Below are 25956 nucleotides of genomic sequence, written 5' to 3'. Positions count from 1 at the left end.
CAAATTTTCAGTAGGTCTCTGTTTTTGTCAGTCAATCCACTCATCATTTCATGCATTTGTTTTTTATTAAAAATCCCAAAAAATCACAAAATGCGCCCTTACGTGTCCCTGAAATTTTTCCAAAAATGCGGAGGCATTTGAATTTATTTACTGCTGTAAACATTCAAAATGGCAAGTCGGGTTTTGTTACCCGGTATGCGTTTTGAAAATCATTTGCCGACTTGTAAAATTGAGATATCCCTCAGGGGAGATCCGATTTTCGATCCGAAAGATGTTCTGAAATCGGGAGAATGTCTAGTTTTTAATATGATTTTCTAAGATGTTTCTGATTTTTTTTAATGTCTGACAAAAATCCGAGAGTTTGGGACACGTGTCAGAGCCTAATTTGGGCCTCTGAGATTTTGGATCGACTTAGGTCGATGGGTTCTCTTTGTGTGTTGCTCCAAATCCAAAACTATAAAAAGTGAAAGTTATGTCCGAGGTGTCTTCTGTTTGCATCCAAAAGCCTGTGATTTGTAAAACAGTGTTGATACCTGCTTTGAATTTTTCTTGTCAGTCCCCTGTTTTGCTACATTGGTCTGTTCTGTTAATTTAGGAACACAAAGTTATATTTTTATCCATGTTTCTGTTGATCAAATGCCAAAGTCATGAACATGAAAGTTGTTCATGTAGGTGTCTTAGTAGCTCTGATTAATTTCATAAATTTCCATGGCTATTTTATATTTTTTTAGCATTTTACATCAGATTAGGGTGAATTTTACCTCTATCAGAACTAAATCTCTGTTATTGAACTCACCATGGCTCAAATCCCGAGGCTGTAAAAACCAAAAATGTTCCATTACGGGTCCTTTAACAGTCTGCAAAATATCAGAAGTTTTCATGGTGTAAATATTGCACTATCATGTTAAGCATTGCATTTGGTTCGGATCCATAGGCAAAATCCACCATTTTAAGACTTTCTTTAAATTTTAGCATTTAAATCATATCATTTCGTGATTTTTAGTATTCTAGGCTGTTTATCAGAGTAAGTAGATACTTCATACCGAATTTGGTGCAATTTGAAATCCATTTGAGGTTCGGATTAGCCATAATACCGAAACAGGGTCCCGCAGGACCCAGGTCCAAGCGAAAAACAAGCGAAATTCGTTATTTTTGATAAATTGCAAAATATCAAATTCTGATTTTACAGTCCTAATGTGTTTAACAGCATGTCATCATGTCTCTTACTGCATTTCATCACCATTTGATTCAATTTGAATTTCGAAATCTCAGTTTTACCAAGTTTTCCTTCAAAAAACCCTGATTTTAAAGGTGTAACTTTAATTTTAGGGATATTTTGGTCATTTTGACCCCAATTCCGAATTTCAAACTGTTTTCCACTGAATTCCCTGCATTTACATTATTTCAAATATCAAGGAAGCATGAGAATAGGGTTTATATCCAATTAAATCCAATAATTTCATAATATTATTGGAAAATCTTGGAAAAACCCACATAGTTGAGCTAACCCTATTTCAAGTTTGGCAGGAACAATCAAAAGAAAGAGCTGAAGTCTGCAAATTTCTTTTACTTCCTTTATTTAGTGATGTAATAATGTAAATTTTGGAATAAGAGAGTTAATTTCCTGCTTAGACTAGGATGCATATCATATAGTTTGAATTTATGCAAATATCCTGCTTATGTGATGCATACATCTTATTTCAAAAGCATTATGGATGTTCACGAATGGCACGTGCACCATACTAGGGATCGAGTCGTCACTGAGATTACGACAATTGCGTTGTCATTCCTTTGCAAAAGAACAAACAACTAAAAATATGCCTTGTTACCTAGGCGAGGTCGTCAAACCAAGATAGGATGAAAATTGAAAGAGTTTTATTGAAGGAAAAGCATGCTTTTATTAATAATACACTTGACAGAGGGGAGGGGGACAAACAATTTTCCACCACTCCTGATAATCAGAGGACACTCGAGGACCAGAAAAAATAGTGAGAGTAACAAAAGAATCTCAGCCATGTCTAGCAGAATGGTATGCTCCGGACCACAGATTTGATGTGAGATCGAACACTGGCAAGATCCCTGATAGTAGACGAATTTCTACGTGCTTCTGTCTCTAAGAGAACTGTTTGACACACCGCTCTGGATGGTAGTATGCGCAGAAGAAGGAGGCAAGTAGCATGAACCTCTTGCCATATGCATAAGTATACCTAGGAGGTGACTCCTGACGATCAAAGTAGTCTCATAAGATTGCAATGCATAGGTGCACCCTTCGACTAGAATTGATTCTTCGAGTGTGAAACGGGTCCACCCTCGGTATAGAAAAGCGAGTGCGGCCATGGCTATAGAGAGACGGCTGGTCTGTCGAATTCCCCACCTTCGCAGAAGTTGAACTATCCTGATATCCATGTAATTTTGTCCATCTGAAAAGAGAGCTAATCCCATAGTGCATAAGACCATCGCGTGCTGGATTCTCTCTCGAGCTGTTCGAGATAAGGAACTGACTTCTACAAATGCCCCATATTGTCTGTAGATTTCAAGCAAGTTCACATACTCATTTCCATCCTCCTCGACCAAGGGCCAAGACTTGCGTCTTGTCATGCGAGCTAAAGCATCTTTAGGGTCCAGACCCTTGACATTGATTAAGAATTGTTTATCTAGTGGATGTCCAGGCTGACCAGCTGGCTCGGTCAATCCCATGATTTCTGAAAACTCATCCATCAACAAAGTCATTTCTCCCCATGGGAACCAGAAGGTACTAGTGCTCGGATTCCACCGCTCTGCCAGTGCGTAGATCAAATTGTCGTTGACTGTCTGCTTTCCCACTGAGGATGTCAGTTCTAACCCAGAATCATCCAAATGGTCCGGAAACATACGAGAGAAGTTCTTGAGCCATGAATAATACCACCGGGGAAAGAAGGATCCGGTGCTGAGGACTCGATGTTCAGGGAGACCTTGTCGCACCTCGTAGGAGATGTGACCCTCAGAAAAGACTGAATCAAGTTGACTGGATGCCATTAGACTGGAAAACATGGAAAATTGGAATAAGACTTGGGAAAATACAAGGATTTTGAAAAAAGAATGCAGGCAGGATAAAAATGAAGCAGAAAATTCGAGATCTAGAAGAATGAAAGGATGGAACATCACCTGAAGTTTTAAAGGAAATATAGGAGAATTTGGAAAATCGTCCAGGGTTTGAATAAATCAGACAGTATATGGAAACAGATGGAAAAAATTAGGATTTTTTGAAAAATCGTCCAGTATTTTTGGAAAAACTTATGGAAATATGGAAAATAAAAGGAGACGACTACAACACATTTAATCACATCATGCACAAACAAGTATGCACATACAACATTCTCTAAAAGCTAACTCTAAATGCATCAGTTTTGAAAGAGCTCATAGGACCCTAATCCTGACTCTAGGCTCAAATCATCTGTGTCCAATCATGTTATGCCGATATACTCAAGCCAAGGCCCAATGTACGTGGCATAAAATCAATTTCTCCGGTTCTAGGTTCAAGTTTTTCAACATCCTTGAGCACCTGCCGATATACTTTGGACTATGGCCCTTGGTACGTGGTAGGGGAGCGTTAGCCCAAATAAGTGGCCCAGTTGTGAGGCTTTGTCCCGAACTATGGTTCTTGAAGAAAGCCCAACAACGTGAAGACCCGGTAAAGATAGGTGGGGTGGTTTTTGAAAATATGAGCACATGCAAGCAAACAGAGGGCTCTAAGTCCTAAAGAGATAAAATTTTTTGAAAAATTTGAAGAAGCAAACATTGTTTTCAATCAAACCTAGATTAAGGAGGGTTGTATTAGACCTAAGTCTATGTGAGCATGAATAATTCTCCTAAATATAGTCCTACCAAACCATGCCTAGTCTGCATGTAATCCATGTCAGTTGGGTTCAAGTCTAGGCTCCTAGGTTCACATGATATCATGAAATAAAAGTTGACATTCCATGGAACACGATTTCGACAATTTGAACTAAGTCAAGCACACAATTGATCAGGCAAAGATAGGTACCATCATGGTCGCCAAACCTGTTATCATCGCAAAATTTTACTTTTGCAAGTCAAACTGACCTTTAAAAAAGATTTTAAAAATAACTTGCCTTCGTTTTAAAATACAGGATAATTCTGAAGAATGGGACTCGCCTGTCGGTACGAGGTTCAACCGTTCCTGGCGCCTTTACCAGGGGTAATTGAACCAAAGATCAATTGTGTGCTTAGCTTTGCTCAACTTGTCTAAATTGTGTTCTATTTCCTAAATGCACAAAGAATGAGGCATGTGCTATGAATTTCTGAAAATGCATATTTGAGAACATGATGTTTGCTTCTAAGATTTGGAAATACTTATAAATTCTTGGAAAACATAACACTTGGAAAATCGTGAATTAGGAATGGAAAGCATTTCTGAGGAAAAAATCGATTTCTGAGGAATCTTGAAGTTTTGTGAAAATCGTTTTCTGAGAGAACTAAGATAATTTTGAGAAAATTTGAACTTTTGACATTGAAGATATAACTTGGAAAATCATGATTTGAACTTTGAGAAAGACTTGAAATATTCTTTGAAACTCAATGTTTTTGAGAAAATCGATTTCTAAGACTTAGGAAATTTTGATAAAATTGATTTTTCTGAATTGGAATTGGAATTGGAATTGACAAATGAATGAAATGAATGAATATGACCTTGAGTAATTAAGAAAATCTTTTTGTATTTTGAGAAATGCAGTGCATTTTGAAGTTAGCCTTAGAGTGTAGGCTGAATGTGGCTAATACGAAGATCACAAATTTGGGTCTCATTCGTATTCTGACTATGGCCATAAATACGAATTCCACCAAGTTTGTCAACTCCATAAGAGCTAGTGCACGTGCCATTCGTGAAGACCATGGTGAATTTATGAAAATATGCATGAATGATACATTCATCATATATTAAAATTTGCAGAATTAAACTATATGCAATGCAAATCCTAATCTAAGCAGAAATTGAAATCCTTATTCCAAATTTAATTACAATTTACATCACTAATTGAATTTAAATACAGGGAATAAAGTCTTCGCTGTCCCTGCAAAACTAGAAAACTTGTTTGTGAAGATATGTTGGCTTTTCTAGATTTATCCAGTAATATCTAGAAATTACTGGATTTTGTTAGATATAAGCCTTTTTCCATGATTCCCTTAAATAAAAATGATAAAATATGAAATAAAGTTGAATAAATAATAAAGATAGAATTTAGAAATTCCAAATTGGGGTCAAAATACCCCTGATAGCAAGACTATGGCATTGAAATCAGAGTTTTCAGAAAGATTTTGGTAAAAACTTGGGATTTATGATTGAAATAGATACAAGATCAAACATGAAACATCCTATAATGATTATAAACATGAACAAACCCTAAAAACATGCACTTATATACGAAAATCAAGAAATATCACAAAAATTGTGATTTTGGTAGTGTTTTGGGATCCTGCGGGTGCCCTGTTTTGCAATTTGATTAATTGAAGCATCAAACGGATTCCAAAATTCATACAAATTGGTATCTGCACTTGTTATGACACTAAAATCAGATTAGAATCATAAAAAAAAATTGACATTATTGTAATCCGAAAATTGTATTAAAACCCTAAAATATGCTATTTTTAATCTAGGTCACAAACTAGTTTCAGAGTTAGACCCGAATCAGGGGTTAATCCTTCATGAAAATTTTTGAATTTTTACAGAAGCAAACTAGACATAAAAACAGAGGTTTTCCTATTTACAGATTGGAAACATCTTCTCAGGTTATGGAGAAACCTTTCCGGCAATCTGGACTTACATATTGCGAATCAAACATGAATTAAAACAGATACTTCCGATTGAAAATTCATGAATAACTAGCAGAACTCATCCAAAATATCTGAGATTTTAGTAGTAACTAGTGATCAGAAAAATAACAAGACTCTTTTTTTACAGATCATGAATCGGATATGTAGTCTGGGATCTATGAGCAACACAACTCTGATTAGGGTTTTGGTAAACCCTAACGAGTTTTAAATTTGAAATCTGATTCTCTGACAGAGGAAAAATACTAAACAGAAACCAAAATTTTAAAAACTTCACAGTAAATAGATCACCTCAACAGGAATCCACAGCATTTTACAAATCTCGAAATCAATATCGGATGAGAAAAATAACACAATTTCAAGTTACCTCTTGAATTTAAATAACAATTTTAAAGATTCAAAATCATGGTTTGATGTCAGATTTTTCTGACAGAGTTCCGGAATCCCAAAACATCTGAAATTTTTATAGTCGTTCACTGACATATTCGTGAACAACATATAAAAAAATCAGAAATTTACAGTGAATATTTCAATATGAAATAGCATGATCTTTACTATTCTAAGCTTAAAACACACAAAAACTTAGGAAAACTAATAAATCATGCTTTAACTAATGAAAACAATAAAAAAAAATATTAAACAACAAAACCAAATTAATTTCTATGCTAAAACACATGTAATAAATATAAATAAGTAAAATAAATAAATAAATACAGGGAATCCATGGCTGGAATTTGATTTTACCTTTAAAACTATGGATTAAACCATTAAAACGGTAAATCTCATGTTTTATTGGTTAAGAACATGAAAACCCATGCTACAATCGATTCTAACGGATTAGAATCCCTAGAAAAACATCAAAACAGAGTTAGATCATATTTTTTAACCTCTTTTTAGGTTCTTGGACTTGAATTCATGGTTAAATCCATGAAATATAAGACACCAATGGCTAAATTCGTGTTTAAACTAATAAAACCATTAAATAAAACAAAAAAATTAAGAAAGTTTCTTACCTTGAGGTTGCAGCAATGGAGGAAAAGCTGGAGAGGAGAGAGAAGCTCCAAGAATCCTCAATGAGAGAGCTTGAAAAATCGTCCCCCCTATAGCCTCATTTTATAATAAAAAATTAGGTTTTAAAAATCACACTTTTGAAAATTTTGGACTCTCTAAGGGGGGGCAATTTTTGGGTGGAGTTACCTATATGCCCTTGACCTAATTAACTCTAATTGACACCTAATTGAACTCCTAACTAATCTTAAAGACCCCCAAATGTGGTGCCACTTGGCATTTTTCCACATTTGGTTTTTAAAGTTTTAACTAAAACCTTTAAAAACAATAGTTTTAAACATCAAATTTCAAAATGGATTTTCAAAATGGATTTTGACTATTTTAAAATTCTAAAACTAACCAAGACACTGACTAACCCTTGTCTAGCCCTCACTTTCTCAGATGTGGCGCCACCTCGAGTGGGCTCCACTTGAATTTTCAAAAATGATTTTAAAACTTGAAATTGAGAGAATTTTTAAAAGATTTCCAAAAGTAAGCTTGAAATTAAAAGTTTTGAAATGGCATAGAGTTCCAACTGAGTGGGCCCATAACGGGTTTTGAGAAATTTGAAATAAACACTTAAAATAACTTTGAAAAGAGGTTAAAATCTATAATTGAAATTCAAAATCTTTGAAAATAGAGTCTCAGGCGAACTGGAACTCCGGGTTAGAATCCTGGATTTTTAGGACTCTGTGATTTTGGGTTTTAAAAATCAAATGAAAGATTTTTTGAAAGATTTTATAAAAAATGGTGAAACGAGTCAGAAAATATAGTCAGGGTTAGACTCCTAACTCAATCAGAACTCCGAAATAGAGTCCTGAATTAACTAAACTCTATAAAATGTCCTAATTTTTTAAAATAAATAGAAACAAATAAAAATGAAGGTAAAAACAAATTCTAGAACAAACTCCTGACTGGATTAGGACTCTAAGACAGAGTCCTGATTGGACTGAAACTCTAGATTTTTTTTTTGTATTTTTCTAAAAAACAGATGAAAGAACTTATGAAAACAACAACAAATATTGAAATAAACAGAGTTCTGATTCAACTGAGACTCTGGGGACAGAGTCCTAATTGAACTAGGACTCTCAGATTTTTGGATTTTTCTGAGAAAACAAATGAATGAATTTTGAAAAACAGTTGAAAACATGGTAAAATTGAAGTTTTGGTTCAGAGTCCTGATCTGATTAGGACTCTGAGAAAGAGTCCTGATTCGATCAGAACTCTAAGAAATTTTGTTTTTTATGATAAGTAAATGATGAAATTTGAGTAAAGCTTTTGAAAATCAGTGAAAATGAAGTATGAAAACAATTTTTGGATAGAGTCCTAATTCGATCAGGACTTTGGGATAGAGATCTGATTCTATCAGGACTCTAGGATAAAATCCCAGAATTTTGAAATTCTTTGATAAAAGTGTAACAATTTTGATAGATGGAAAGATTTTTGAAAGATTCTCTCAAAATTGAAATCAGGATCAGAGTCCTCATCCAACTAGGACTCTCTGAACAGAGTCCTGTTTTGACTGAAACTCTGAGTTTTTTTCTCATTTTGAAAGATTTGGTTGAAAATAGGTAAAAATAGTGACAAAAGACAGAGTCCTCAATCGACTGGAACTCTAAAGAAGAGTCCTAATCCGACTGGGATTCTTGAAGAAGAGTCCTAATCCAACTAGGACTCTGGGATTTTGGCCAAAACAGAAGATTTTGAAAGGTTTTCTCCAAAAACAGGTAGAAAAGGTAGTAAAAGTAGAGATCTGATCCAACTGGGACTCTGGAAAAAGAGTCCTGATCCAACTAGGATTCTGGAAAAAGAGTCCTGATTGGACTGGGATTCTTTAATTTTGGCCAAAAATGATGAGAATGGGCAAGGATATGACCACAACTGGTTTAAAATCAGAATGGAGTTTTGAAAAGGTTCAAAAAGATTGAAATACAGAGTCCTAATCCAACTAGAACTCTAAAATTTTTGAGATTTTTAATAAATGAAGGAATCCAGAAGCGACACCACCAAATGGGTCTCATCTAAGAATTGAAATCAATTGAAATTGAGTTTGAAATGAGTCCAGATTATTTTCTGAGGAAAATATTTCAAAATATAAGATCCTGGGGATTGGCAAATGACAGAATGCTGATTAAAAACCCAAGTTTTAAAATCGATTTTGAAAGAAAAGTTTTAAAACTCGAATCTGGATCAAAGATTTTGAAAATAAGAGTTCTGGATCTCGAAAATGAGATATAATGACATGCAATGCTATGCAATGCAAGGAAATGATATGCCGAACGCATGCAATGATATGCAATGACACATGAAATGGATGAACACTGGATGAGGATGAAAATTTGGGGTGTTTTCAGATGCCCCTCTTTACTACTAAGCCGGTTGTAGGCCGAGTTTAGTGGCAAAGAAAAACACACCAAATTCAGACTATAAAATGCCCCAGTTAGATAAATCTGACTGGGTATGAAAAGATTAGTTCAGATGATGGTGGTAGATATAGAATGGAGAATAAGGAAGATGATTTACTTCATCAAAATGAGGCTCAGGCTTAGCCCTTAACCTGGATGGGACGACAAATGAAATACCTCATCAGGGTGAGGCTCAGGTTTAACCCCTTGACCTGATCGGGGATGATACCTCGTGAAAAAACGAGGCTCAGGCTTAACCCTTAACCTGAAAGGGGACGATACCTCATCGAAAACGAGGCTCAGGCTTAACGCTTAACCTGAAAGGGGACGATACCTCATGGAAAAACAAGGCTCAGGCTTAACCCTTAACCTGAAAGGGGACGATACCTCGTGGAAAAACAAGGCTCAGGCCTAACTATTAACCTGAAAGGGGATTATAAATGGAATCTTCAGATGAAGAAACCATGATGGGACCTTCGAATTTTGCACAATGAACCCAAGAGGGGTTTGCAAAAGGAAGAAAAGGGGTTCCCTAAAGCTTGAAAAGGGATTGATCTTGGGTGTCTCATTGCTGAGACTGACTGGCTTTTAAGACAGATGACCTTTTGCACAAAAATTCAGGTTTAACCCTTAACCTGAACAAGAACTGCCTATGGTGGGGCAGTGGGGAACGCAGGGAAGTGTGCGAATCTGAGAGCCCAAGCGCTCAGAATGAAACAAGAAGGGAAGGATCTTGGACAACTCCCATCATCCGATCCTAAAAGGGATAACAACAACACCTGGATATATCAAAATAGACATCAAGCTCTCACTTCATGCTAGGATAACTTGAAAAGATTGCCAATAAGATAAAAATTGTAGTTAATTCAAGAATGATTAGCACATATATATGAAAAATATTTCCTCTTGTCTACCTGAAGTATTACCTCCGACTGGACTTAACTCCGTAGAATCAAGATTCGAATTCAAATATCATTGCCATTGACTTTCTTTCAAGGAAGCTATCAATTTCCTTGATATGGACGGAAAAGAATGTATTCTTGATATTGCGAGCGCTATTGGTGAAAAAATATTGATAAAAGAATTTCACAAAATTAAAGGAGGTTCTTGATAGATTTGGCAGTCTGATATCCTGGGATTCTTTTCTCAGAATAGTCTTTCTGCCTGTACACTTTTTTTTTTCGACAGAATTGGATCTTTTTGGGAATTACATCATCCTTCATTTTGGAGATGTCCTGACTTTTCTCTCTTTCTTTTTTTGGAAGGGTACGTCACAAACTCCTTCATCTCAGAGATGTTCCGATCCTTCTTTTCTCTCAGGGATTATTGGCTCTTTGGTGGGGAATCTCTTGATGATAGCAGAAATTAAATATCTTTTAGGGTTTGTCAGGAGGCTCATCGCATCTGCCTTCATCTCGACAGTGCTTTGGACTTTACTTAGAAGGATCTGTCACAAACTCTGTCATCTTAGAGATGTTTCAAATCTTCTTTGGCCCCGGGGGTCTACTCGCTTAATTCGCCTTCATCTCGACGACAATTGAGAGATCCCTTTTGCAGAAATTTAATTGCAGCTTGGGTGATTGAGGAGATATGAAGATTGAGTGGATTTTTCTGTATCACCCAGGATATTTCGACTACTTTATTTTCTCAAGAACGATCTTTAAAAATGTGGCATTGACTGCGATCAATATTAACCACTCATGGCTTTGCAACAACATTGAATTTTCTTTGCCGGCCATATCGCGGATTTATTCTTCATCCTTTTGTATGGACAATAGAAAGATTTTGAATTTTGAATCCTTTTTCACAAAAGCTTTGTCCTTTCGAAAGTAATACTGAAGGTATTCTGAGGTACAATTTTATGCGATAAAGATTTTGAGATCAACAACTATTTTTCATGACAAACTGGCAAAATATTCTTGGAATCCTTGGTGAAAGAAATCACTTGAGATCTAAATGACACACTCGAGCTTGACTCTTATCTGAACAGGTAATAAAGGATACTCCTCTCTTCCCTAAAGAGGAGGTGTTTGCAAAACAAACTTTCAAAGAGAAATAAAGTTTTCGTCAAAACTCCCTATCTCTAGGCTTCTCTTATGGAAAGGGGGCCGCTAACAAAGGTTGGAAGGATATCATAGAGGAACGAGTCCATCACACTCTCCCTGGAAAAAGGGTCCTCGATGACGGGGGTGGCCTAACAAAAGACATTTAGGGTTACAAGGAGAACGAGCTTCCGTCGAAACTCTCCCTGGAAAAAGGGTTCCTTGTGTGACAATAAAGATTATTTTGAAAATTGTTCATGAAGCACGAGTCCCTCCAAACTCTCTCTAGAAAAAGGGGTTCAACGAACGAACAATAAAGACATGCGTAAAGAACGAGCTACCTCGAACTCTCCCTGGAAAAAGGGTCCCTCGCAAGAGCAACGATTGACGATTGATCTTGATAGATTTTGATAACTCAAAGAATTGCTTGAATGACCCGAGGTCCGACAAAATTGGTGATCTGAAGGTCAGATTAATAGAATGGAATGATCCAAGGGTCTGATACAGATTGTCTGGTTCGCAGATCTGAAGATTAACATTGAGTCTGAACCCCAATGTGAGATTTACGTTGCGACCAATATGAAGACCGAATTTTGATAGAATACTAGTACGAGCACTGGATTCTAAAATGGTTACCAGTACGAGCACCAGATTTTAAAAAGATTACCAGTACGAACACCAGATTTTGGATGATTACCAGTACGAGCAATGGATTTTAAAAAGGTTACCAGTACGAGCACTGGATTTTAAAAAGGTTACCAGTTAGAGCACTAGATTTTAAAAGATTACTAGTACGAGCACTCAATTTTAAAAGGTTATCAGTACGAGCATTGGATTTTAAAAGACTACCAGTACGAGCACTGGGTTTTTAAAAGGTTACCAGTACGAGCACTGGATTTTAAAAGATTATCAGTACGAGCACTGGGTTTTAAAAGGTGACCAGTACGAGCACTGGATTTTAAAAGATTACCAGTACGAGCATTGGATTTTAAAAGATTACCAGTATGAGCACTGGATTTTAAAAGGTTACCAGTACGAGCACTAGATTTTAAAAGACTACCAGTACGAGCACTGGGTTTTAAAAGGTTACCAGTACGAGCACTGGATTTTAAAAGATTACCAGTATGAGCACTGGGTTTTAAAAGATTACCAGTACGAGCACTGGATTTTAAAAGATTACGAGTACGAGCACTGGGTTTTAAAAGATTATCAACTGACGATGATTTGAACGCCTTGCCGAGGTCTCAGGATTTATCCCTTATCCTGAATGGGTGAAAAAGCTTGATGTAAAATGAATGCAGATGAGTGCCAATGCAAAGGATGTAACTGAGTGCATATGCGTGCAAAATGAGAGATTTATTAGATTCTGCCTGCACACAGGTTGTTTTGAATAAAAGACAACTTTATAATAAGAATGCCCCAATATATTCTAAGGATTATAGAAGAATAATTGATCATTTATTGAAAGGATTTTTGAAGCATACAAAAGATAGAATAGAGATTTTCTAGGTATAGAATTTCTTCAGATGTCGAGCATTAATGAGGTCGGATAGTTCTATCCCATCTACATTAATAAGACGATATGAATTACGGGGTAACGCTTCTTTCACCACGTAGGGACCTTCCAAGTTTGGTGACCATTTGCCACGCGGATGATGCTTGAGATGAGCCATTGATCTAAGGGCCAGGTCATTAACTTGGAACCTTCTTTCAATGACTGACTTGGCATATTGCCATGCTATCCTATGACGATAAGACTGAGCGTGCTCTGCTGCCTTAAGTCGTTTCTCATCGAGTAGATCCAACTGTACCAATCTCTGTTGCTGATACTGATCGAGTGGTAGCTCTAGAAGAGATGCAAATTTAAGGGCAGACTTTTGAACATGAAGAGGTAACACCACCTCAGTCCCATAAACAAGTTCTGAAGGGGTCGCATTGGTTGGGGTCCGAATGGTGGTTCGATATGCCCATAGTGCATCATGGATTTTCTCGTGCCAATCACGACCCGTCTCAACGGTTCTTTCCAAGATGCGGATCAAACTTTTATTCGTTGCTTCGGCCTGACCATTCCCTTGGGGATAATAAGGAGCTGAAAAATGATGATGAATTCTGAATTTCGAACAAAAGATCTTCATTCTCTCATTCTTGAAATGAGTACCATTATCTGACATGATGTCGTGCGATATACCGAACCGACATAGAATGTTCTTATGAATGAACGAGACTACATGTCGACCTTCCACTGTACGCAGAGTGATGGCTTCAACCCATTTGGTGAAATACTCTGTTGCGACGAGGAAATATTTATGACCATTGGAAGCTGAAGGAGTGATAGGTCCTACGACATCGAAGGCTCACATAGAAAATGGCCATGGAGACACGACTGATTGCAAGTACGTGGCTGGTGCATGAATGGAAGGTGTGTGCATCTGACACTGAACGCACTTCTTCACAAAACAATAGCAATCTTGTTGCATGGTTTTCCAATAATATCCTGCCCGAATGATTTGTTTAACAAGGGTTTGGTAGCCAACATGACCACCGCAAATACCTTCATGCGCTTCTCGCACGATTTCTTTGGCTTCTTCTTCGTCTAAGCACCTGAAATACTCAGAACTGAACCCATGACGATAAAGAACGTTGGCAAGGATAAAATAGCGGGCAGACATAAGCTGAATTGCTTTTTGCTCCTTCTTTGATAATTCTGGTGGAAGCTCACCAATTTCAATGAAGTTTTTAATATCTTGGTACCAAGGCTTCTTCTTCTGTTCCGCCTGGTTAACTTGCATTATCGGAATGAAGGATTCTCCGCTTTTGAAAGACATAATGGAGCCTAGGCTGGCCAAGCCGTCAGCTATTTGATTAAACTCTCTTTTGATATGGAAAAACTGAAATTCATCAAAATTGTTGATAAGAGCTAAAATGATCTTTTGGTAAGGAAGCAACTTCTGGTCTTTTACCTGCCATTCATCTTTGACTTGACTGACGACGAGCAATGAATCGCCGAAAGCGTGTATCCTCTTAACATTGAAGTCTTGCAAAATTCTCATACCTTGTATTAAAGCTTCATACTCAGCCATATTATGGGTACATTGAAAATCCAGTTTCAGAGAAAAGGGGATCATCTCTTTCTCTGGTGTGATCAGCAAGATTTCAATCCCTATGCCGGCCTTGTTCTTGGATCCATCGAAAAATAGATTCCAAACTGGGGATTGTTGAATATTGTAGATCCGCTTATCGGGGAAATCATCTTCGGCTTTAGCATCCTCTGTCAGAGGAAAATCTGCCAATTGATCTGCAATTGCTTGGCCTTTGATAGATTGTTGGGAGACATATTCCAGATCATATTGCATCAATAGGACTTGCCATTTGGCAATTCGTCCGCTGAGAAATGGCGGTTCGAGAATATACTTGAGAGGATTTAATTTGGATAGAATCTTTACCTCAGACGCCAGTAGATAATGTCTCAATTTCTGACACATCCAAACCAGAGCTAGACATGTCTTCTCTATCTGAGAATATTTCTTCTCGTAATCAATAAAAGTCTTGCTCACACAGTAGATAGCATGCTCAATCAGACTGCTGTTATCGTCGCAAAATTTTTCCCGTCTTCCCTTCCTTGCGGAAGAGAGAGAGGGAAACGCTTTCGCGCTTCAAACTTGACCGGATTTTGGAAATTGTTTTGAAATACTCGCCTCCATTTTAAAAATTGCGGGAAAATCCATGGGATGGGGCTCGACCTGTCGGTACAAGGTTCGACTGTTCCTGCCGCCTTTAACAGGGGTAATCGAACCAAGGACCAAAATTGTGCTTGACTTAGTTAAATTATCGAAATTGTGTTCTATCCTAAATGCACAGAGAATTCAGGCATGTGCTATGAGATTTTGAAAAATGCAGCTTGGGAAAACATGATGTATGCTTGGAAGATATTTGGAGTTGAAAAGCATTTCTCAGGAAAAAGATGAAAGTCAATTTCTCAGGAAACTCAGATGAAAAAGGTTTTAAAATCCTGAGAAAGTTCATAAAGATGTGGGAAAATCATGAATAATTGAAAATCCTGGGAAAATAGAAATGATTCTTGAGGAAAGGTGAACATTTGAAAAAGGACAACATTTCTCAGGAAAACTCGGACTTTGAGAATTTTCTTAGGAAAATGATGGAAAATTTATAAGAAAACTCATTGGAGAAGAAAAAAACTGAACTTGGGAAGTTGAAATCCTGGGAATCTTACCCTTGAAATACTTGGAAAATTGATTTTTGGTTCTTGAGAAAGATTGGAAAACTCTTTTTTTGAAAATCTTAAGAAAATAACATTTTCCAAGAAAAATTGTGGAAAACTTTGGAAATCCAACTTAGAAGTTTCTTGAGAGACTAGTTTCCATGGAAAACTGTGAAAACTTGACTTGGGAAATCCGATTTTGGAAAATACTCAGAGTTTCGTGATAAACCGATTTCTTTGAAAATGAAGTTTTCTTAAGAAAATCATGGGAAAACCAATGATGCAAATGATATGAATGTATGAATGCACTTTGAAAAGATTTTCTGAGGAATTGGTTGGAAAAATGTGCATTAAGTCAAAATAAATCCTTCACATATCCTGACTGTGGCCATGAATATGTTCAGAGTTTAATTGATTTAATGCACAATGCTTTGAAAACATTGAAAATATGATGTGCATTTTAAGATAGCCTAAGAGTGTAGGCTCAATGTGACTAGTAGAAAGATGATGGATCTGGGTCTCGTCCATATTCCGACTAGGGCCGTAAATATGGATTCCACCGAGTCCATCAACTCCCTAAGAGTTGGTGCACGTGCCATTCGTGAACATCCATAGTACTTTTGGAATAAAATGCATGAATCATATAAGCATGCTATTGCAGGAATTTAAACTATATGATATGCATCCTAGTCTAAGCAGTAAAAGTAAATATTATTTCAAATTTAATTATTACATCTCTAACATAAATAAAAATATACATAGAAAGCTAATAAAAGTCACATCTTCCGCTCCTTACGCTTCTTCTTTGCAAATAAGAGTCGGCACAAAAAATTATGCCATACCATCGGGAAATTGAAAATCTCATGTTGACGACAATATGCAAGGAATTACATGTGGATCATAACGAAAGTGCACTACTTGGTGAAAATGAAATGAATAGGATATATAGATAAAAAAAATCTAATAGTCATATTGGGACTAACTAAGGAACCTATACATGTAAGTGGCTAAAGGCTCATAATATGAGATGAAGGTTGTTGCCTAAAAAAAGAAAAAGAAAGTATACATATATATATACAATGGACACAAAACACAACATATGATATTGAATAGGGGCATTGATGAAGCATAAGAGGCAAAATATATGTATATATATAATAAGAAATGGGTTATATCTAATATAAACTGTTGAAAAGATATGAGCTTCATCTAATATGAGTGACTACAACATGAAAACTGTACCTAATATGGACTGCTAAAAAAAAAGGTTGGCAAACCGTGTCTAAGATAAACAGTTAAACAAGCAAACCACAGCCAAGACCTGGCTAAAAGAAAATGCCAGCTATATATAAGACAACAGCTAAAACAAGCAAGACTACAGATAATATGCATAGCTAAGGAAAAGTACAAACTATCTAAGACACACGGTTAAAGCTAAATAAGCTACAACTAACATGCATAGCTGAAGGAAAATGCAAACTATCTAAGACAACACTTAAAGCTAAATAAGCTCAAAGATATACAATGAGCCATAACCTGTGTCACAGGATGTTTCAACATAGAAACGATATTTTGAATATGCAAAAGTAACGGCTACAGCACCACAATAGCAGGACGAGCTGTATATATACAAAGTATGGACAGATGTTAATTTGTCCCTACACAAAGACTACCCACGCTGGATGAGGTAAACATGTGATGGAGGTATGTTTTGTGATTTGACTGGGTAGTTCGTCACAGTGTTGGAACCAAAATGCTTTGGCTTGATCCATATGGATGCTATGACCCAGCTAGTGCACCATATTACATTAAAAGGAGGCATCACAAAAGGGAAAAAAAAAATTCAGGACAGTAAATGGATTGAATAGCAGTAAAAAGAATTAAGGACTGATTTCTGCAAAAGAAAATTTACAGCCATTCACTGCGTTTGGATTTCACATAGCCTTTTCAGATACATTATGCCATCGACCAGTATGGCTTCATACTCATTCCTGAGGCTCTTATCAACAAAGCAATAGCCTGTGACAATTGCCTTCCCACATGAAAGATCCACAACCAGAATGCAGATGGGGACTGTATGCTTACGATAGGGGAAAATGACAGAAGTTAAACATCCTGCAGTTAACTTAGAAAGAAATGAAATGTCCAGAGAAGAGAAAAAAAACAGAGTAAGGGCTTATGTTAACGTGAAATGTAGGGTCTATATCAAACTCCGATGTTGCACCTAGGTTCAGGGTGCTATTTTCTGTACGATGGCTCCAAAGGGCATCGCATGAGGCTATGACATGCGTGTGCTTTCAAAACAAACCGAAGAAAAAAAAATGAAAATGAAAATTTTGAAATGCAGAGAAGTTATAGTAAGTAATATTATATAGGAATACATGGGGAACAATCAGGCTGCCTAAAGGAGAACGAGAACAACACCCACTGATATCATTTCCATAAAAAAAAAATTTTAGAAGGTTAACAGATGTGCAATAACGTTATTCAGATGTGCCGGTCACGAATGGCAACGGAGATCATCTGAAAACATTTTAGGGGCTGGGATGAATGATGCCAAGACAAAGAAAAAATGCGAAAATGAGGTTTTTTTTTTTTTAAACAATGCTGAGATGAATTATGCACAGGCTCTTCAGGCAGAAAGAAGGATGACGATTTTGGGGTTATGCTGGAATGTGAATGCCATTGAAGGGGCATCATCAAATCCAGGTGCATTAGGAAACCAAAGTTGTAAGCCATACCCCTTGTTGTCACAAGTTTTGCATTGCAGATGTCATTGCGCGGTGCCTAATCCTCACAAATGTAGGTATAAAAAGGGGGCATTACCTTGAGTTGGCAGATGCTGAAGAAGTGCTTCTCACAGGGTGAGTTGAATCTCCTGCTGGGCCGGACTGAAGATGGCTGGTCTTCTCTTTTGCTGGAAGGGAGAAGGCAACATGATGAAAGGGGGGTCCCAACAAACAAAAGAGAACCAAGTGAGGGTTGCAGTCGGCCTCCTGCCGATTGATGGGTTGAAGAAGATGAGAACAGACACTCCTTGAGCGAGAGATGGCTGAGGTTCAATGAGATCGCTGATCCCCTCCTTGCTGGGCCTCCCTCTTTCTTTAATAGCCGACCCTTGTAAAATCCCTCCTTTTTCCCCTCTTTTTAGCCGAGCTTGATAGCTTTCCACAAACCAACTTTCAAAATTTTTTGAAATCCTCTTGAAAAGGGGGGGGGGGGGGGGGGTGGGGGTCGCCGTTTTGAGAGGGGGCGACTCCTATTCTTCAGCTAGCATTTGAAGCTTAGGTAAGGTGAAATTTTTTGGTAGGGTTTTCACGGTGGCTTCCTCTTGGGGCTGAAAAGTAATAAAGTAAAAAAAAAATGAATTTTGTTGTGGTGGTGCCACCTCTTTTGAGAAAACAAACTTTTGCCTTTCTTGGCAAGAAGCCTTAGTGGGGTGCCACCTACGTGGGCCCACTAAGTATTTTATAAAAATTTAAATCAAAATAAAAGGATTTTATAAATCAGTGCCACTTTCGAGTGGGCACTATCTTGTAAATAAGGGAAATTTCGAGAATTTGAGTGTGACACCACCTCGAGGCGGGTCCTCCGTCCTTTATTTCAAATAAGAGCCAAATGAGATATTTTGGAATTTTCACAATAATAGGCTAGTTTTGGAAAACATGAAGCCAAATTTGGCTTGATTTCAAAAGTTTGAAAGAAAATGGCTCTTCGGGGCGAGATTTTGAAAGAAGTAGGGAAATTCTGAGTCTTTTTGTAAAAATTTGAAATAGGATCTTATGAATTTTGAAATTGTGTCCCCCTCTTTCCAACTGGCAAAATTCTGAAATGTCAAAACCATCCAGATTGTTTTCTTGAGAAACTTTTCGTAATTCAGGGTCCTAGGGGTAAAATGGGAAGAATTGATAATTTTTAAAACCCAGGGTTTTGAAATCACTTTTGAAAAGTTTTAAAATCAAATCTGGATTGACAATTTCGGAAAATCAGGAGTTCTAGATCTCAAAATGACATGTTGTGCAGTGAAATGATATGAAATGCTCGTGCAATACTATGCGAAAGATATGTTCTACAAAGTTGCCATTCTGAACTTGAATTTGAAAATTTTGACTTTTGGTTAAGCATGAGATTTTGAGAATTTGCAATTTGAGGGTACCTCTGAGTCTAAATGGAGAAGTCTTGAGACTCGAGAATGGAATTTAGGACTCTCTGCAAGGTTCCATCTTGGAAAATGACCATTTTGCCCTTCCTTGGTTCTGGAGAACCGAAATGTGATGCTTGGTGGAAATGTCAAGAAGGTGGCTGGAAATTTGAGGTGTTTACAGATGCCCCTCTTTGCTACTAAGCCGTCTTGTGGCCGAGCTTAGTGGCAAAGAAAAACACTCCAAATTTGGGCTATAAAAAGATGCCCCAGTTAAGAGGATCTGACTGGGTGTGAGAAATCCAGCCCGGTGATCATGGTAGATATGAAGCGAAGAATGAAGAGGAAATACTCATTCTGTGAGAGTGAGATTCAGGTTTTTATGCCCTTAACCTGGATGGGACAAAAATATCTCGTATGGAACGAAGCTCAGGTTTGGCCCTCAACCTGATTGGGGATGGAATATCTCATAACATGAGATTCAGGTTTGTACCCTTATCCTGATTGGGCGAAAAATGAAATACTTCTTTGATTGAGGCTCAGGTTTGTACCCTTATCCTGATCGGGCGGAGAATGAAATACCTCTTTGATTGAGGCTCAGGTTTGTACCCTTATCCTGATCGGGCAGAAAATGAAATACCTCTTTGATTGAGGCTCAGGTTTGTACCCTTATCCTGATCGGGCGGAAAATGAAGTACCTCTTTGAATGAGGCTCAGGTTTATACCCTTATCCTGATCGGGCATAAAATGGATGGAATCCTCGAAGGAAGAGACCATGATGGAACCTTCGGATTTTGCACAATAAATCCGATAGGGGTTTTGCAAAAGGAAGGAAAATGGGGTCCCTAAAGCTTGAAAAGGGATTGATTTTGGCCGCCTCATCGCTGAGACTAAAATCAGCTTTTGAAATTGCCTCTTGCGAGAAAATGATTGGTGGTTCGACCTTGAACCGAAATGGGACTGTCTATGGTTGGACAGTGGGGACACAGGGAAGTGTGCAAATCTGAGAGTTCATGCTCTCAAAGAAGGGAAGGAATCAAGTCCTTAAGAGGGATTTAAAATTGGTGTCAGGATGTATCAAAGACGGATATCAAGCTTTCACTTCACGACAGGATAGCTAGAAAATATTGTCAAAATATCGAGAATTCTGTTGTTGATTCAAAGTTTTTTGAAAATGTTGCATATGACTGCAAAGATATTCTTCCTCTTCTACCCAAAGCATTACCTCCAAGCAAGGTTCACTTCGTAGAATCGAGATTGAAAACCCAAATTGTTTGCAATTGACCTTCTTCAAGGAATCTATCAATTTCCTTGATATGAGCAGGAAAGAGAATTTGATATTATGAAAGCAGTTGATGAAAGAGTATTGATAATAGAATTTCACAAATTTAAAGAGGATTCTTGATAAATCTGGCAGTTTGATATCCTGAGGGCTTCTCTCATGATAATCTTTCTGCACTCTTTTGGCTCTCTGGTGTTTTGCTACATTCTCCTTCATTTTGGAGATGTTCTAACTTTTTCTCTCTTTCTTTTTCCTCTCCTGCTCTCTTTTGGGAAGGGTACGTCACAAACTCCTTCAACTTGGAGATGTTTCGATCCTTTTTGGACGATGGGTTTGGAGATCTTTGGATGACAGCTGAAATTAAATATCTTTTAGGGATTGTCGAGGGGTTCATCGCATCTGCCTTCATCTTGACGGTGCTTTGGACCTTCCCTGGAAGGATCCGTCACAAACTCCATCATCTTGGAGATGTTTCGAATCTTCTTTGGCCCCGGGGGTCTACTCGCCTAATTCGCCTTCATCTTGACGACAGGTGAGAGATCCCTTTTGCGGATATTTAATTGCAGCTTAGGTGATTCTGAGGAGACAGGGTTTGGGTGAATTCTCTCTTTTCTAGCACTCAGGATATTTCCACTGTCTCGTCCTTACAAGAATAGCCTTTAACGATGCGTCATTGACTGCGATCAATATCGATCATCTACGGCTTTTCAATAACATTGAATATTCTTTTCTGGCCATATTGAGGATTTATCCTTCATCCTTTTGGTTTGCCAATAGAAAGAATTTGAGTTTTGAATCTCTTTTCGCAAAAGCTTCACTCTTTTGGAAGTGATGCTGAAGGTAAACTGAGATAGAGATTTGTGCAATAAATATTCTGAAATCAACAAATAATTTGATTGACAATTTGACAAAATTTTCTTGAAATCCCTAGTGAAAGTGAGTATTTGAAATCCGGCTCAACACATCTGTGACGAAAATTCTCCTCTCTTTTTCTCCAAAAAGAGAGACTCAGGCTTAGCCCTTACCTGAATGGGAAATACTCCTCTCTTCCCTGAAGAGGAGGTGTTTGCAAAACGAACTTTCAAAGAGAAATTGAGCTTTCGTCAAAGCTCCCTAATATTAGGCTTCTCTTATGGAAAGGGGGCCGATAATAGTGAGGTCTGAAAATTGGGTCATGAAAAGAACGAGTCCATCAAACTCTCCCTGCAAAGAGGGTCCTTCATGACAAAAATGGCCTAGTATGAAATTGGGGGGTCACAAGAAAAGCGAGTCTCCGTCGAGCCTCTCCCTTTTAAAAGGGTTCCTTGTGTGAAATTGGAAATTGTTTTGCAAACGGTTCACAAAGACGCGAGTCCCTTCAAACTCTCCCTGAAAAGGGGCTAAGTGAACAAATTGGATAGCATGCGAAAAGAACGAGCTCCCTCGAACTCTCCCTAAACGGGTCTCTCGCAAGAGAAAATGATCGAAATTGGATATTGGGATTGATTGACCCAAAGGTCGAAATTGGAAATTGGTTGCTGGAAATAGAATGACCCGAAGGTCGAAATAGGATGACCTAACGGTCGAATTTGAGAATTGGTTGACCAAAAGGTCGAAATTGTGAATTGAGTGACCCGAAGGTCGAAATTTGGAAATTGGGTGACCCGAAGGTCGAAAATTTTGAGATTGATTGACCTGAGGGTCGAAAATTGGAAATTGATTAACCCGAAGGTCGAAAATTTGGCAATTGATTGACCCGGAGGTCAAAAATTGGAAATTGGTAATTGAAATTGAGAATTGGAAATTGGGTGACCCGAAGGTCGAAATTGGAGAATTGCCTGATTTGAAGATTTAAATTGAAATTTGGAAGGCGAAATATCAAATTTGAATGATTGACATACCCTGATGATCGAAATGGCTTGAATCAATCAAAGGAGAATGATGAGTTCGAGTCAGAGCTCGAATAAGATACAGAGATCACGAGTCGGAACCCGGATCAACAAAAGAAAAATGAAGAGCTCGAACCAGAGCTCGAATGATGTAATGAGATCACGAGTCGGAACCCGGATCAACAAAAGAAAATGAAGAGCTCGAACCAGAGCTCGAATGATGTAGAGAGATCACGAGTCGGAACCTGGATCAACAAAAGACAATGGAGAGCTCGAATCTGAGCTCGAATGATGTAGAGAGATCACGAGTCGGAACCCGGATCAACAAAAGACAATGGAGAGCTCGAATGATGTAGAGAGATCACGAGTCGGAACCAGGATCAACAAAAGACAATGGAGAGATCGAATCTGAGCTCGAATGAATAGAGAGATCTCGAGCCGGAACTTGGATCAACAAAAGAAAATGACAAGCTCGGGTTTCAGCTTGAGTAAAGTATAAAGATCTCGAGTCGGAACCCGGATCAACAAAGGAAAATGAAGAGCTCGAGTCAGAGCTCAAACAAAATAATGAGATCACGAGTCGGAACTCAGATCAACAAAGGAAAATGATTTGAATACAAACCCTAGTTGGAACTCGGTTTTTCAAAAAGTCGGGATTTTGAAAATGTACCAGTTTAAACACTGGATTTTGAAATAATACCAGTTCGAGCACTGGGTTTTGGTTCAGTATTGGTGATTACCTTCCAATTTTGAATCATTAGGAATTGTGATGGGACTGTTGGTTGAAATCCCAATACTGACTGGATTGTTGTTAATGTAGTTGAATGCAAATGAATATGAATTGATGCACATGAATGCACAAGTGCATGAAATGAGGAATTTGTTTATCCTGCCTGCATACAAAACAAAATTTTAAAAATGCCCCAGTGTAACTAGGAAAGAAAGTTGAATCATTATTTGAAGGAAACGGGAAGATTACAAGAGGAGACTAAATGTTTCAAGTGTAGAACTTTTTCAAGTGTCGAGCATTAATGGGATCTGGCAATTCTACCCCATCGGCATTGATGAGCCGATATGAGTTGCGGGGTAATGCTTCTTTGACAACATATGGGCCTTCCCAATTTGGTGACCATTTGCCGCCTGGACGATGCTTGAGATAAGCGGTGGATCGAAACACTAACTCATTGACTTTGAATCTTCTTTCGATGACTGACTTTGCGTATTGCCTGGCTACTCTCTGGTGATAGTATTGAGCATGTTCTGCTGCTTTTAGCCTTCTCTCGTCGAGTAAGTCTAACTGTACCAGTCGCTGCTGCTGATATCGATCAAGGGGTAATTCTAGCAGTGACGCAAATTTCAAAGCGGGCTTCTGAACATGTAGCGGCAACACTACTTCTGTTCCATAGACCAGTTCTGATGGAGTAGCATTCGTTGGAGTGCGAATAGTGGTCCGGTAGGCCCATAGTGCATCGTGGATCTTCTCATGCCAATCACGACCTGTTTCCACAGTTCGCTCCAAGATGCGAATTAAGATCTTGTTGGTGGCTTCTGCCTGACCATTCCCTTGAGGATAATATGGAGCGGAGAAATGATGATAGATCTTGAACTTTGAGCAAAATGTCTTCATTTTTTCATTCTTGAAATGACTGTCGTTATCTGATACAATGTCATGCGGGATGCCAAAACGGCAAAGGATGCTCTTGTGAATAAAAGAGACCACATGTCGGCCTTCTACTATGCGAAGAGTGATAGCTTCTACCCACTTGGTGAAATATTCTGTTGCGGCAAGGAAGTATTTATGGCCATTTGAAGCTGAGGGAGTGATGGGACCTACAACATCGAAGGCCCACATAGAAAATGGCCATGGAGAGACAACAGACTGTAAATAAGTTGCCGAAGCATGAATAGAAGGTGCGTGTATCTGACATTGGACACACTTCTTCATAAATTGGTAACAGTCTTGCTGCATAGTCTTCCAATAATAACCTGCTCTTATGATTTGCTTGACAAGGGTTTGGTAGCCGATGTGGCCGCCACAAATGCCTTCGTGTGCTTCTCGCACGACTTCTTTGGCTTCGACTTCATCTAAACATCTGGAATATTCTGAACTGAATCCTCAACGATATAGGACATTGGCCAAAATGAAGTATCGAGTAGACATACGCTGGATTGCTCGTTGCTCTTTCTTTGAGAGTTCCGGAGGAAATTCGCCGGTTTCTATGAAAGTTTTGATATTGTAATACCAAGGCTTCTTCTTTTGCTCAGCCTGGTTTACTTGCTCCGCCGGAAGGAAAGTAGGTTGGTCAAGTCTGCCAATTTCAAAAGAGCGACAAGATTCTCCATTCTTGAATGCCATAATGGAGCCTAAACTGGCTAGACTATCGGCCACTTGATTGAAATCTCTCTTGATGTGGAATAACTGAAATTCTTCAAAATTGTGGACAAGCGCTGAAACAATTTTCTGATAGGGAAATAACTTCTGATCTTTGACCTGCCATTCGGCTCGAACTTGATTAACAACGAGTAATGAGTCGCCATAGGCATGTACTCTCTTAACATTGAAGTCTAATAGAATCCTTAGACCTTGAATCAGGGCTTCATATTCAGCCATGTTGTGGGTTGAAAATCTAACTTGAGAGAAAATGAAATCATCCACTTCTCAGGAGTGATTAATAGGATTCTGATGCCTATTCCCGCCATATTCTTAGAACCATCGAAAAATAAATTCCAGACTGGAAATTGCTGGATATTGCAAATTTGCTCATCAGGGAAGTCATCTTCGGCTTTCACTTCTTCGGCCAGAGGAAAATCCGCCAATTGATCTGCAATTACTTGGCCTTTGATTGATTGCTGCGAGACATATTCTAAGTCATACTACATCAGTAAGACTTGCCATTTTGCGACTCGTCCGCTGAGGAAAGGCTGCTCTAAGATGTATTTGAGGGGATTGAGTTTAGACAGGATTTTGACCTCTGATGCCAACAGGTAGTGTCTTAGCTTCTTGACACATCCATACCAGAGCTAGGCAGGTCTTCTCTATGTGAGAGTATTTCTTTTCATAATCTACGAAAGTCTTACTCACATAATAGATGGCGTGCTCTATTAGGCTGCCTTCTTTGTATTGTG

Source organism: Nuphar pumila, chromosome 14 (genome assembly GCF_984573655.1).
Source record: "Nuphar pumila chromosome 14, dmNupPumi1.hap1.1, whole genome shotgun sequence".
NCBI classification, from domain to species: domain Eukaryota; kingdom Viridiplantae; phylum Streptophyta; class Magnoliopsida; order Nymphaeales; family Nymphaeaceae; genus Nuphar; species Nuphar pumila.
The sequence above is the reverse complement of the archived record's forward strand: the minus strand, read 5'-3'. Positions refer to the sequence as shown.